This window comes from Bombina bombina, chromosome 6 (genome assembly GCF_027579735.1).
Source record: "Bombina bombina isolate aBomBom1 chromosome 6, aBomBom1.pri, whole genome shotgun sequence".
In the NCBI taxonomy this organism is placed as follows: Eukaryota; Metazoa; Chordata; class Amphibia; order Anura; family Bombinatoridae; genus Bombina; species Bombina bombina.
In genome coordinates this window covers 120,270,760-120,286,046 of record NC_069504.1, presented here as the reverse complement: position 1 = coordinate 120,286,046, position 15,287 = coordinate 120,270,760, and the positions used below count along the sequence as shown (strand labels likewise).

Below are 15,287 nucleotides of genomic sequence, written 5' to 3'. Positions count from 1 at the left end.
AAAGCCCTCAGAACCAAATTAAGACTCCAAGGAGGAGAGATTGACTTAATGATAGGCTTGATATGAACCAAAGCCTGGACAAAACCAATTGAATATCAGGATGATTAGCAATCTTTCTGTGAAAAGGAACACTAAGAGCAGAGATTTGACCTTTCAAAGAGCTTGCAGACAAACTCTTATCCAAACTCTCCTGAAGAAACTGTAAAAATTCTTGGAATTCTAAAAGAATGCCAAAAGAATTTATGAGAAGAACACCCAGAAATGTAAGTCCTTCCAGACTCTGATAATAAATCTTTCTAGACACAGATTTACGAGCCTGTATCATAGTATTATCACTGAGTCAGAGAAACCTCTATGATCTAAGAATCAAGCGTTCAATCTCCCATACCTTCAAATTTCATGATTTGAGGATCCTGATAGGAAAAAAAGTGCCTTGAGATAGAAGGTCTGGCCTTAACGGAAGTGTCCAAGGTTGGCAACTTGCCATGTCCGAACGAGATCCGCATACCAAAAAACCTGTGAGGCCATGCTGGAGCCACCAGCATACAAACGAACGTTCCATTAGAATTTTAGAAATCACTTTTGGAAGAAGAACTAGAGGCGGAAAGATTAAGCAGGTTGATAATTCCAAGGAAGCGACAGCGCGTCCACTGCTTCCGCCTGAGGATCCCTGGGAAGTTTCTTGTTTAGATGAGAGGCCATCAGATCTATTTCTGGAAGTCACCCAGATTAGAACAATCTGAAGAAATACCCTCTAGGAGAAGAGACCATTCGCCCGGATGTAAGCTCTGGCGACTGAGATAATCCGCTTCCCAATTGTCTACACCTGGGATGTGAACCTAAGAAATTAGACAGGAGCTGGATTCCGCCCATACAAGTATCCGAGATACTTTTCTCATAGCCTGAGGACTGTGAGTCCCCCCTTGATGATTGACAATGCCACGGTTGTGTGACAATTGTCTGTCTGAACACAAATAAACGATTCTCTCTTCAGAAGAGGCCAGAACTGAAGAGCTCTGAAAATCAGCACGGAGTTCCAAAATGTTGATTGGTAATTTTGCCTCCTGAAATTCCCAAACCCCCCTGCGCTGTCAGAGATCCCCATACAGCTCCCCAACCTGAAAGACTCGCATCTGTTGAGATTACAGTCCAGGTTGGACGAACAAAAGAAGCCCCTTGAATTAGACGATGATGATTCAACCAAGTCAGAGAAGATTCGAACATTTTGGATTTTAAGGATATTAATTGTGATATATTTGTATAATCCTGCACCACTGGTTCAGCATACAAAGCTGAAGAGGTCATCATGTGAAGAGCGAGGCAAAGGGGATTGCGTCCAGAAGCAGGCAGTCATGAGACCTAGATTTCCATGCACAAAAGCTACCGAAAGGGAATGATTGAGACTTGAAGGTTCGGACAAGCTGAAACCAACTTCAGACGTCTCTTTTCTGTTAGAGACAGAGTCATGGACACTGAATCTATTTAAAAACCCAAAAAGGTTACCTTTGTCTGAGGAAATCAATGAACTCTTGGTAAAATGATCCCTCAACCATGTCTTTGACGAAACAACACAAGTTGATTCGTATGAGATTCTGCAGAATATAAAGACTGAGCAAGTACCAAGATATCGTCCAAATAAAGGAAATACCGCAATACCCTGTTCCCTGATCACAGAGAGAAGGGCACCGAGAGAACCTTTGAAAAAATCCTTGGAGCTGTTGCTAGGGCCAAACGGAAAGAGCAACAAACTGGTAATGCTTGTCTAGAAAAGAGAATCTCAGGAACTGATAGTGATCTGGATGAATTGGAATTTGAAGATATGCATCCTGTAAGTCTATTGTAGACATATAATGCCCTTGCTGAACAAAAGGCCGAATAGTCCTTATAGTCACCATTTTGAATGTTGGTATCCTTACATAACGATTCAATATTTTTTAGATCCAGAACTGGTTCTGAAGGAATTCTCCCTTCTTTGGTACAATGAATAGATTTGAATAAAACCCCAGACCCTGTTCCAGAACTGGAACTGGCACAATTACCCCAGCCAACTCTAGGTCTGAAACACATTTCAGAAATGCCTGAGCCTTCACTGGGTTTACTGGAATGCGAGAAGAGAAAAAATCTTCTCACAGGTGGTCTTACCTTGAAACCTATTCTGTACCCTTGTGAAACAATGTTCTGAATCAAAGACTGTGAATCGAATTGATCCAAAATATCTTTGAAAAAATCGTACCCTGCCCCCCTACAGCTGTGCTGAATGAGGGCCCGCACCTTCATGTGGACTTGGGAGCTGGTTTTTGACTTTCTAAAAGGCTTGGATTATTCCAGACTGGAGATGGTTTCCAAACGGAAACCGTTCCCTTTAGGGGAAGGGTCAGGCTTATGTTCCTTATTCTGACGAAAGGAACGAAAACGATTCGCGCCCTTGTATTTACCTTTAGATATTTTGTCCTGAGGCAAAAAAGGTTCCTTTCCCCCCCAGTAAACAGTTGAAATAATAGAATCCAACTGGTGAACCAAATAATTTATTACCTTGGAAGAAGAAGAAGAAAGTAAAGTTGACTTAGAAGTCATATCTGCATTCCAAGATTTAAGCCATAAAGCTCTTCTAGCTAAAAAAAGCTAAAGACATATACCCTGACATCAATTCTAATCGATATCAAAATGGCATCACAAATAAAGTTAATTAGCATGTTGAAGAAGTTTAACAATGCTTACAGCATTATGGTCTGACACTTGTTGCGCTAAGCCTCCAACCAAAAAGTGGAAGCGGCGGCAACATCAGCCACAAGAAATAGCCAGGTCTAAGAAGATTACCTGAACATAAATAAGCTCTCCTTAGAAAGGATTCAAGCTTCCTATCTAAAGGATCCTTAAAGGAATTACTATCCCGCCGTAGGAATAGTAGTACGTTTAGCAGAGTAGAGATAGCCCATCAACTTTAGGGATTTTGTCCCCCAAAAACTCTTAATCTATCAGATGGCACAGGGTACAATTTCTTAAACCTTGGAGAAGGAGTAAATGAGGTACCCAGATATTCCATTCTCTAGAAATTACTTCTGAAATAGCACCCAGGAACAGGAAAAACTTCTGGAATAACTACATGAGGTTTAAAAAACGAATTTAACAGCTTAGTAGATTTAGTATCAAGATGACTAGACTCCCTCCATATCTAATGCAATCAATACTTCTTTAAGTAAAGAACGAATAAAATTCCATTTTAAATAAATATGAAGATTTAATCAGTGTCAATATCTGAGGCAGAATCTTCTGAACCAGATAAATCCTCATCAGCAACAGATAAGTCAGAATGATGGCGGTCACTTAAAAAATTCATCTGAAATATGAGAAGTTTTAACGACCTTTTACGTTTGCAGGAAGGGAGGAATAACAGACAGAGCCCTTCCCTAATAGACTTAGAAACAAATTATTTCACATTAACAGGAACATCCCTGAGCATTAGATTTTGAAGGAAAAACAACGGGTAAAGGATTATTAACTAATGGAAACACTATCTGCATTAGAAAGTTTATCTTGACAGCTAACACAAACTACAGCCGGAGGAACAGATACCAAAAGTTTACAACAAATGCCACTTAACTTTGGTAGAACCAGACATCAGGCCAGCGTCTTTCCCAGAAGTAGATTCTGATCCAGGGGTCAGGTTGAGACCATCTTGCAATATGTAATAGAAAAAAACAACTATAAAGCAAAATTATCAAATTCCTTAAATGACAGTTTCAGGAATGGGAAAAAATGCCAAATGAAACAAGCCTCTAGGAACCAGAAGCAATGAAAAAAGTGAGACTTAAATAATTGTGGAAAAAGGTGGAGACAAAATGACGCCCACATTTTTTGGCGCCAAGTATGAACGCCCCCACAATTATTGGCGCCAAGTACAACGCCCATATTTTTGGCGCCAAGAATGACGCCACATCCTTTGACGACGAAAAAAACAACGCCCATATTTATATTGCCCGCAAGAATGACGCCACATCCTCTGAAGGCGAAAAAAACGACGCCCACATTTTTTGCCGCAAAAGAACGTCTAAATACATAAACGTCAAAAATGACGCAACCACAAATAAACTTCCGGCGTTAATTAAGGCGCCGGAAATGACAAAATTTTGCGCCAAAAAAGTTTGCGCCAAGAATGACGCAATAATTTCAGCCCCCGCGCGAGCCTAACAGCCTGCAGGAAAAAAGTCACTTGAAAATAATTTTAAGGTAAGAAAAAATATTTATTCATATGCATTATCCCAAATAATGAAACTGACCAGTCTGATTGAAGGAATACTGATTATCCTGAATCATGGCAAATATAAGTTTAAAACACATATATTTAGAACTTTACATATAAGATGCCCAATCCATAGCTTAGAGTAGACATAAATAAAATAAGACTTACTTACCTAAGACACTCATCTACATATAGTAGAAAGCCCAAACCAGTACTGAAACGAGAATCAGTAGAGGTAATGGTATATATAAGAGTATATCGTCGATCTGAAAAGGGAGGTAGGAGAAGAAATCTCTACGACCGATAACAGAGAACCTATGAAATAGATCCCCTAGAGGAAGACCATTTGTATTCAAATAGGCAATACTCTCTTCACATCCCTCTGACATTCACTGCACTCTGAGAGGAAAACCGGGCTCCAGCCTGCTGCAAAGCGCATATCAACGTAGAATCTAGCACAAACTTACTTCACCACCTCCATGGGAGGCAAAGTTTGTAAAAACTGAATTGTGGGTGTGGTGAGGGGTGTATTTATAGGCATTTTGAGGTTTGGGAAACTTTGCCCCTCCTGGTAGGAATGTATATCCTATACTTCACTAGCTCATGGACTCTTGCTAATTACATGAAAGAAAACTGTAATAAGTGTAATCATCCACAAACCATCCACAGAAACCACATTATGATATCTGTTCCGGTCTTTAATACGATTTTATATAAAAGGTGACGGAACGGCACCTTCCCAGCAACATATACAGACCAAATTCACCAGCCACACATAACTAGATGTGTTAAGTGTAATCAACCACAAACCATCCACAGAAACCACGTTCCAATACCCGTTCTGGCCTGTAAAACGCTTTTTCATGAAAAGTGATGGAACGGCACCTTCCCAGCAAACCAGATACACCAAATTCACCAGTCACACATGACTAAATGTAATAAGCGTATTCAGCCACAAACCATCCACAGAAACCACATTATGATATCTGTTCCGGCCTTTAATACGCTTTTTTATAAAAAGTGACGGAACGGCACCTTCCCAGCAACATATACAGACCAAATTCACCAGCCACACATAACTAGATGTGTTAAGTGTAATCAATCACAAACCATCCACAGAAACCACGTTCCAATACCCGTTCCGGCCTGTAACACACTTTTTCTTGAAAAGTGATGGAATGGATGGTTTGTGGCTCATTACACTTTATACATTTAGTCATGTGTGACTGGTGAATGTGATGTATTTGGTTTGCTGATAAGGTGCCGTTCTGTCAATTTTCATGAAAAAGCGTTTTACAGGCCGGAACGGGTATTGGAACGTGGTTTCTGTGGATGGTTTGTGGTTGATTACACTTATTTTATATAGTCATGTGTGACTGGTGAATGTGATGTATCTGTTGCTTGGAAGGTGCCGTTTCGTCACTTTTTATAAAAAAGCGTATTAAAGGCCCGGAACAGATATCATAATGTGGTTTCTGTGGATGATTTATGGCTGATTACACTTATTAAATATATTCATGTGTGACTGGTGAATTTGGTGTATCTGGTTTGCTGAGAAGGTGCCGTTCCGTCACTTTTCATGAAAAAGCGTTTTACAGGCCAGAATGGGTATTGGAACGTGGTTTCTGTGGATGGTTTGTGATTGATTACACTTACCACATCTAGTTATGTGTGGCTGGTGAATTTGGTCTGTATATGTTAATGGGAATGTGCCGTTCCAACACTTTTCATGAAAAAGCGTATTTCAGGCATTGCAACGTGGTTTCTGTGGATGTTTTGTGGCTGATTACACTTATTATATTTAGTCATGGGTGACTTGTGAATTTGGTGTATCTGGTTTTCTGGGAAGGTGCTGTTCTGGGCTGTTATGTTTGTTTCCAGACACTATTTTGGTAGTTAAAGGGTTAATTATTACATCAGAAAGATTATTTTTCCTAAAATCGTTCAAGAGTCTCTAACACATCCCATTATATTTTTAATCAATTTCCTTCATAAAAGGCCTGTTCCGTTCCGTTCCGGCTTTTACACCGTCCCCGCTTCTAATATGTTTTCAATACTGCATTGTGATAAGCCCTTTGAAGAAATTAATTTTGCATGTCTTGAAGTTGCCACTGACTTTTGGAGGAACTAAGGATTTACAAAAATATTAGATGCCACATAACATTTCCTGAATTGTATGTAGGACTGGGAAGCTGGTGACTAAGTTAGGGAAAATCCCTGCAACCTGGGGTAGAATTACGGCAATTTAAGACAGAGTTCAATGTGACATGGATGGATCCAGATGTGTTATGGGCAGTGATAGGGCATTGCAGGGACATGACTAGTCCATGGTTTCAATTAGTTAAACTTGTATATGTAAAATAAAAGCAAAGTAGTGGGATGGATATCAGAAAAGAGTTCTGAAACCAGCACTATCATGAAGAATACAAAACTGGTTGGGGGCTCTATAGCAGAATACTGAGAGTAGTTAATAAATAGTTATTAGTAATACAATAGGATTCTAGCTACCATCCTCCCTCTCTCAGGTAAACATTATCAATGTTACAAAGTATGAGAAAGAATAACAGTGATATATAAACACACACACACATATATATATATATATATATATATATATATACACATATACACACACACACACACATACATACAGTATATAAATTATTTTGAACTGAATATCTCCCATATGGATGTGTATACATGTCACAGAGTCCCTGGCTTTAAAAGGACACAACACATATCATGCACCTCCATCTAGTCATGGGTGCTGCCATTTTGAAACCTAGGTTACACTGCAGGTATCTGAAGGAAAGATGCTGCACATTTGCAAACAGGTCAGCCTTGGAATGTAGTGATAGATACTTAGATTTAAAAATGGCGGCAAGTAGCAACAAAATAGGATGCGGTGCAGTCAAATGTGCTAGAAAAATACTTATTGCAGCAAGATAAAAAACAAACTTACAAGTGAGGATAAGGGGCTTGACGTGTTTTGGCTTATGCCATCATCAGAAGCCTTCAACATGGCGGCACCCATGACTAGAGAAATGTGGGGGATAACCTCAACACTCTTGCTTATAAAAGGAATTTAGTGTATAATGTCCCTTTAAGAACATTGTTGATGTGTTTGAAAGTCCAGATGGTCTAAAGAGCTATTTTATATATAGAAGACCTAGGCTGTTTCTTAAAGCCCAGGTCTTGTTAATCTACAGTAACCAGTGGGCTCCCCTCCTTGTGTGCTGCTCCTATATCCCCCTGAACCAATCAGGGGGGCTGTAAAAAACCCAGTAGTTTAAAAATGAAACTCTGAAGTGCAAAATGACACTTTCCATTAAGGGGTTAATATATATATAGATATATATATATAGATATATATATATATATGTGTGTACGTTTAACATGCTTTTTCGTAATTATATATATATATATATATATATATATATATATATATATATATATATACCGGTATATACACACACACCTAAAAGTTTGCGTTTTTATAGCAAATATTTTAGTTGGTGAAACAGTATTATTGAACGTATTACATTAATAAAAAGTTCAGTTTGCACTGAAAAGAAATGTGAGGTAAATACAAACGAATTTTAGTTTATTCAAAACGTGTCAACATTGGGAACAAGACATATGATCTTATAAATACTAAAATAATTCAAAAATATGTTATAAAAATAAATATATAGACACGTTTACATCAGCAGTTCTGCCATTTAACTACTCGAGCTTCCTTACCGAACCTGAACGAGTTAATGTCGGAGGAAACAACTCTTTGCCCTCTCCCCCCTTCAATACGTTGAAACCCCACCCACCCCTCTGCCGCTTCTTAGTGAATGTGGGTGGGACTTAAAACGACAACCCCTTTGTACACACAGGGTGAAGTGGGATGAGTGACAGCTCCTCTGTCGTGTCCTCACTCTGGGAATTCCTTTGGCTTGTCTTGGATTTACTGTCAGTTGTTGCTGGTGTTTATGTTCTTCACCTACGCAGGACCCAAGTGATTCGTATGGAGCGAACTTATCAGCAGAAACACAAGTATGTATTTTATTTCACAGTTAGTGCAGTGTATATTGTGCTACTTCTGTGTTTGTAACCTCAGGGTGTAGTGACAGATGCTTATAGTTACTGCATGTGACACTGTTTTCGGAGAATGTGGATGTCTAATTTGCCCTAGTGGGCTGCTCTGGTTAAATGGGTTACAATTATCGTGCAAAACACAGTTTGCCTGGGTATGTCAGGGTCTAAGGAATTAGATACAGTATACAAATATCCACAATAATGTTATTTCATGACAGGGCAGTGCCCTTCCGATGTTTATACTATAGGCTTGGAGATTGGAGAATACTGTAAATTTGAACTAGTGCACAAAATCGTTTTATGGGACTATAAGGTGTACATAAATCAATTTATATGTATATATATAGTAATGTTAAAGGGATAGTAAACACATTTTTTTCTTTCATGATTCAGATAGAGCATGCATTTTTAAGCAACTTTCTAATTTACTCCTATTATCAATTTTTATTCGTTCTCTTGGTGTCTTTATTTGAAAAGCAGGAATGTAAGCTTAAGAGCTGGTCCATTTTTGGTTGAGAACCTGGGTTGCACTTGGTTATTGGTTTGCTAAATGTAGCCACCAATCACAAGCGCTAGCCAGGCTGCTGAAACCAAAAATAGTCCGACTCCTTAGCTTATATTCCTACTTTTTCAAATAAAGATACCAAGAGAATGACGAAAAAATGATAATAGGAGTAAATTAGAAAGTTGCTTAAAACTGCATGCACTATCTAAATAATGAAAGAAAAAAAATGGAGTTACTATCCCTTTATTCTGTTACGTTATTTGCAGTGAAAATACTCCCCTGATTAGAAAAATAGCCCTTAGATTTCATAGCAAAGTGTAAAAAGTGCACTAGAACTATTCTTATTCCTGTTCTGTTGTGCCAGACTGTGGTCAGTGTAAAACCTTATTTCTGTTCACTAATGGACATATTGATTGGAAGTAGAAGAGATACTGATCCAATAAAACCTATTTGCTTTGTACATATTAAGATTTCTATAGCTCTTTAAGAGGCATCAAGCTTTGTTACAGGTTTACCCCGATTTATCTATGAACAGAAGTTGACTACAGTGTCCCTTTAAAGTGATGGTAAAGTCTGGTTTCTAACATTTCATTAATACATAGTATGCTGCCCACTAAGTTTGCATATCGTTTTTTATCTAACTGAAGTATAGGTAAAAATGTTTATAAAATGAAACCTTTATTTATATGTGTATTGCACTCCACCGCCGGCCCCCCTCGCTTGCAGAAATCACTTATTACCTGGCGTCCAATCAGAAAGCGTGTCTGTGGGCTGGTTTCCTACTGTTACAATGTGATGCAAGGCTCATTTTCGATTATAATGTGCATACGCATAATTCTATTTTTTTTTCTCCTTACGGCCAGCCAATCCTGATTTTGCAGTGATTCACACATTTTGCCCGTGCACAATCTTTTAGCGCAAGTGTGAATCTCACTATCAGGATTGTCTGGCTACGCCAATATTATATAATTGTGCTTGAGATTTGAAAATAATACATAATGTATAACAGTGTATATGTTATGTGTAAAGTCAGATATTGGGTAATCCTAGGATTACCCGGGTAAAATGGACATTACCCAAGCGTCTGTGGGTAAACCCGATGTAAGATCATAAGTCACAGCATCAAACATATATAGCATGCACTGTAATTCCCCCATCTTCACTATCTTTTTTGTCTCATCCTGGGGGTTTAAGGGGGGCTTTGGCCCCCTTGTAAACCTCATTCCCCAAGGTTCACTTGGGGTGGATGCCAGAAGATCGGCAGGGCACCTTCCTTGAACCCCCCCCAGGACGGAGGCAAAAGAAATAGTGTAGATGGGGGAATTACAGTACATCTGACTTTACCCACAGCCGCTTCCTTAATGTCCGTTTTACCTGGGTAATCCTTGGATTACCCGGATTTCTTACTTTACAAGGAACATATATATATATTTTTTTATTTCTATTTCATGAAAATAATCAATTTATTATTTATATCAGTGATGTCACCCTGATTTTGTTTCTGAAGTTATAAATTGTCATAGCACGTCATTATTATTCACCACTGACATTTTTAAATAGCAAAATATTTAACAGGCTGCAGTTTTCACAAAACTCAGTGTGCTATTTTTGAAGGAATGTGCATCTTCAGTCCTGAAGGGCACTAAATCAGCCATGTTTTAATAATGCAATTAAACTCACCTATAATCTCTTGACTGCCAGAGAAACCTGCATTATGTTATGTCTTCCGTGTCAGCCAATGTTGTTAAAAGGACATTAAACACTTTTTGCTTTTGATAAAGGACTATTAAATTTAGTAGGCTTGCATAATCAACAAGTGCATAACAGTAAGACAACACAATAGCACTTACTCTGAAGGGGCAGTAGATTCTTTTGTTCTTTCTGGCACATTTATTTACTTGCCAGTGTTCTGTCGTATTTTTCTACCCTTCGGAATTTGCTTCCCTGTCAGTGCGCATGTGCACACTTAAAGGGACATTAAACACTTTGAGATGGTAAAATAAAATGATAAATCATATATAGAAAATAAGTCTGCAATATACTTTCATTATTTATTTTGTCCCCTTTTCCTGTAATTCCATTGTGAAATTATGAGCTTTTCAGTTCCTGTTAGAAATGGAAGTGCAGAACACTTTTATATTCTCCACAGCCATTGGCTGCACACTCTAGTGCCCTATTGATAACTGTCCCTCATTGGCCACAGCAGAGAAGGTAACCTAAGTTACAATATGGCAGCTCCCATTGTTTTATAGACACTAAAACTTTACACTTATTTTGTCAATATTTAAACAATTAATAAAACTTTAAAAAATACATCTACATGCTATTCTCAGACTAATATTTTATTTGAATGTACCATTCTATCTATCATTTATTTAGTGTTTAATGTCCCTTTAAGTCACTGCATTTCACATATATTGTAAAGAATGTGTGGAATGCAATGATATATGTGTGCTCATGCACTCTGATGGGGTAGCAAATTCTGACAGCTAGATAGCAAGTCAAGTTAACTGTTTCTCAAATAGTAATTTCAAGCTCCATATACAGTTAATGAATTTAGGAGTCCCCTTTAATTGTGACGACATGGAGCGGGAAACTACTATTTGAGAAACTGTTTACTTAAGTTTATCTACATATGGAGGGTGCGCGTGGCGCTCATATGCAGACAAAGCATCAAGACTTGCTATCTCGCTGTCGGAATTTGCCACCCTGTCAGTGCGCATAAGCGCACATACATCACCGCATTCCACAGATTCTTTACAACAAATGTGAAATGCAATGACATAAGTGTGCTCATGCGCACTGACAGGGTAGCAAATTCTGACGAGTAGCAAAGTCCGAAAGAACACCGGCCCCTGTATCATGTGACAGCCATTAGCCAATCACAGACTCATATACGTATACATTAAACTCTTGCAGCTAGCACTTCTTCACAAAATCTTTGGAGGATCCATCACATTTGACTTTGTCTCAGAGACTTTTCATTAGTAATATTTTTTCTTTGCACTTACCATTTGGACCCCACTTACCTTTTTGATCACATATTTTAAATCACATCACAGGGTTTTTCTCAGTTGTGAATATTTTTACATTTTTAGATTTTTATTGTGATTCTATTGGATTTGATATATCATTTGCATTCATTCCCATTATTGACCATAAGTTCTGTCTACACCTGGTTTGTTTTTTAACCTAGCCCTATTCTATATATATTTATTTATATAATTTTATATCTATATAATGTTTGTATGTTTTTAAGCTACAGTCATGGATCCATGTACTTAATCTCTTTTACATCATTGCAGTATTGTTATGTCTATTATATGTAATAAATATTTTTATACTAATTTTATAGTAATTAGAATTCGTTTAAGACCAGTGCCTTTTAAGCTTCTAGCACTTACTCTCACCTTTTATTGTAAACTATTGCACATGCTCCGTAGGAGCTTGTGCCTCAGAAAGTGTGCATATAGAAATACCTTTTGATAATGGAAGCAACATTGGAACAAATTTAAAAATTGCTGGCTCTATCTGAATCATGAAAGTTTAAAGTGACCACTGAATCCAAATTTTTCTTTTGCGATTCAGATAGAGCATGACATTATTAAGCAACTTTCCTAACATTTACTCATATTATCAAATTTTCTTCATTCTCTTAGTATCTTTATTTGAAATGCAAGACTGTAAGTTTAGATTGCCGGCCCCCATTTTTGGTTACCTACAAAACGTTTCTTCCCTTCAATTTGTTCCCAATTATCAATTTGAAATGCTTGAGTGTAATACATTGTTTACAAGTAATTCCTTTACCCTTATTTCGGCATTTGAAATGGCTGATTTAGCCTGTGGTATCCCCACCCTATACTGAAAGTTCTTATAAAAGGGACCTTCTACCTCCAGAATTTGTATTGTTTAAAAGATAGATAATCCCTTTATTACCTATTCCCCCAGTTTTGCATAACCAACACAGTTATATGAATACACTTTTTACCTCTGTGATTACCTTGTATCTAAGCCTCTGCAGACTCTCCGTTTTTATATAGTTTTTTTTAGACAGAACGGCATTTTAGCTAATCAGTGCTGACTCATAAATAACCCCACAGGAGTGAGCACACTGTTATCTATATGTCACTCATGAACTAGCGCTGTCTAGCTGTGAAAAACTGTCAAAATTCACTGAGATAAGATATAGTCTAGTCAAAATTAAACTTTCGTGATTCAGATAGAGCAGCAATGAAAGTGGAGATTATGCCTTAATATGATAAAGAAGAAGGGATTGGACTGAGTAAGATGGAACCCTCATTTTAAATCATATTATATAATTAATGTTCCCCATATTGACAAGGAGGTGTACTCTTAAATATTATGATGAGGACATGGGGGAGTTGGCGTGTGGGCCTGGCCATTCTTGGGCCAGGATAGGTAAGGGGGGAGGGAATTCAGCAGGCAAAAGCCGCTTGATATAGAGGGGAAAGGGGGGGCGGATTAGTGTTTTAGAATAAGACTACAGAGTTGTGTATGGAGTGAACAGAGAGGAGAATGATATGACTAAAGGGATGGTTGTTTCTAGAAATAAGGGACAATTGCTTTCTTAATGCTAAGGTGTCTAAGGACATGTCAGACAGACAGAAGAGTAGGTGCAAAGGAGATTTCCTCTAGGCTCTAAAGAAGGGTCTAACCTGATAATTGTAGAATACATAGGAGTAATTTAGTCAATGACTACTATACGGACAAGGTATAACATATGGGTAGCATCTACAGCATTCAATGTGTACCTATATGTAAAAAGGGATGCTAACAAGATGAGTAGCCCATGATCTAGTTGAGATAGTAAAATAGCGATATATATAGTGCAATATATAATAGAAGCTTACTTCATAATCTTAACAATGAATATAAGGTTACAAGATGTTGTCGAGGTTGAGATATTACAGCAATAAGCAATGGGACAATGCTTTGCATTAGAGCGGTGCTTTCCAAACTGTGTGTCGTGACACATTAGTGTGTCGGCAGCTAGTGTGTAGGTGTGTCCCTGACTTCAGCACATAATTTTTTATATTTAATTTTTTTTTTTATTGTTTTTTGGTTTCCAAACTTTCCGCCTGCTTGCTACACATATCACATGGTTGACACGTGATTGATACCTAGTGGATCACAGATCATCCTACCTATTGGCCGCAGCTCAGTGGGAACTGAAACTATTCCCATTGGCGGCACATTGGGTCCTGACTGCATGTGTAGTCTCCTCAATCGGCTTGTGACTGCATGTATAGTCAGCAGTGTGTTTGCAGCACAGGCAGTAGTCAATCGGACTCACAGAGCTGAGGGTGGCAGCTTAAACGCTGAGCTGAAGTCAGAAGTCAAAGTGTTTTTTCCACCAGTAGTGCATTGCTGCTCCTGCTCTTGATATATAGATAGGAAGTGGGAGCTCTAAAAATGCTTGATGATAAAATGCGAGTGTTTTTATCTAATATTCTACCAAATATTCAGAAACTTTGTTCAGCCCATCAACCTCATACATCCCATTAAAATAGTAAGTAGCTATTGCTGTTATTAAACTTTTTTTTTAATTCTTGCACATACATACCTGTTACTTGTAAATATACTTTTGTTATTATATAATTTAATGTAAGTGTCCGTATCTCTTAAAACAATATAGTTTAACCTCCTGTTTGCTACTACAGCGGAATTACTGTGTCGCGAAGTGATGTAGGTCGTAAAATGTGAGTCACCAACATGAAAAGTTTGGAAAGCTCTGCATTAGAGACAGCTATAAAACAGTAATAACGTGCAAGCTAAGTATATAAGTTGTGGGGATAAAATGTTTTAAACAAGTAATCAAATATCAATGATCAGACAAGCCCATACATAGAAAACCTAATTTTTCTAATAAATGTTAGAATAGATGTAACTAATGCGCTGACCTCTCTTGAGTCAGATAGGCAGGTAGTTCCATGGCAGTTGGTAGTTACGTGATGGCCACTCTTAGACCATTTGGTAAAGGATTAGGGTAATTCAGCAGACAAAAGCTGCTTTAATTGTAGGAGGGGGGGGGTGTGTGCTAAAGGAAACTAATAGAGTAATATTATGATTATTATGAGGCTCATGAGTAAGCAGTTCCCTCTTGGGATCATAATAAAACAAATTACATTTATAAGGAGGGTCTAGTAAATGTTTAGTAGATTCACTAAAAATAACCTTAGGATTAAGGAGGGAATATAAAACCGATGGCAATTATCCGAAGCATTAAACGTACAATAACAACATATAGTAAACTACATCATTACCAGATATATAAGATAACAGGCATATAAACTAAAAATACTTGTGAACCCTAAAATGTGGAATGATTTAGGGTGAAGAGGGTTTCCTATAAAGTCCTGTGCTGATGTAGACTAGAAAAACTCCTGGATGGCAGTTGTATGTGTCCCATGTATTTAGTAGGAGGGAGCAATTAAA

General features: G+C 37.9%; 1 protein-coding gene across 2 annotated transcripts in view; it reads left to right on the top strand.

Annotated features, from left to right (window-relative positions):
* Positions 1-8,127: 8,127 nt before the first annotated feature.
* LRRK2 (leucine rich repeat kinase 2) overlaps positions 8,128-15,287 on the top strand; it is a 649,887-nt gene continuing 642,727 nt past the window's right edge. For both annotated transcript variants that reach the window (XM_053716587.1, XM_053716586.1), the window contains exon 1: positions 8,128-8,284. The gene's annotated coding sequence lies outside the window, so the exon portion shown is untranslated. The remainder of the gene's footprint in view (positions 8,285-15,287) is intronic.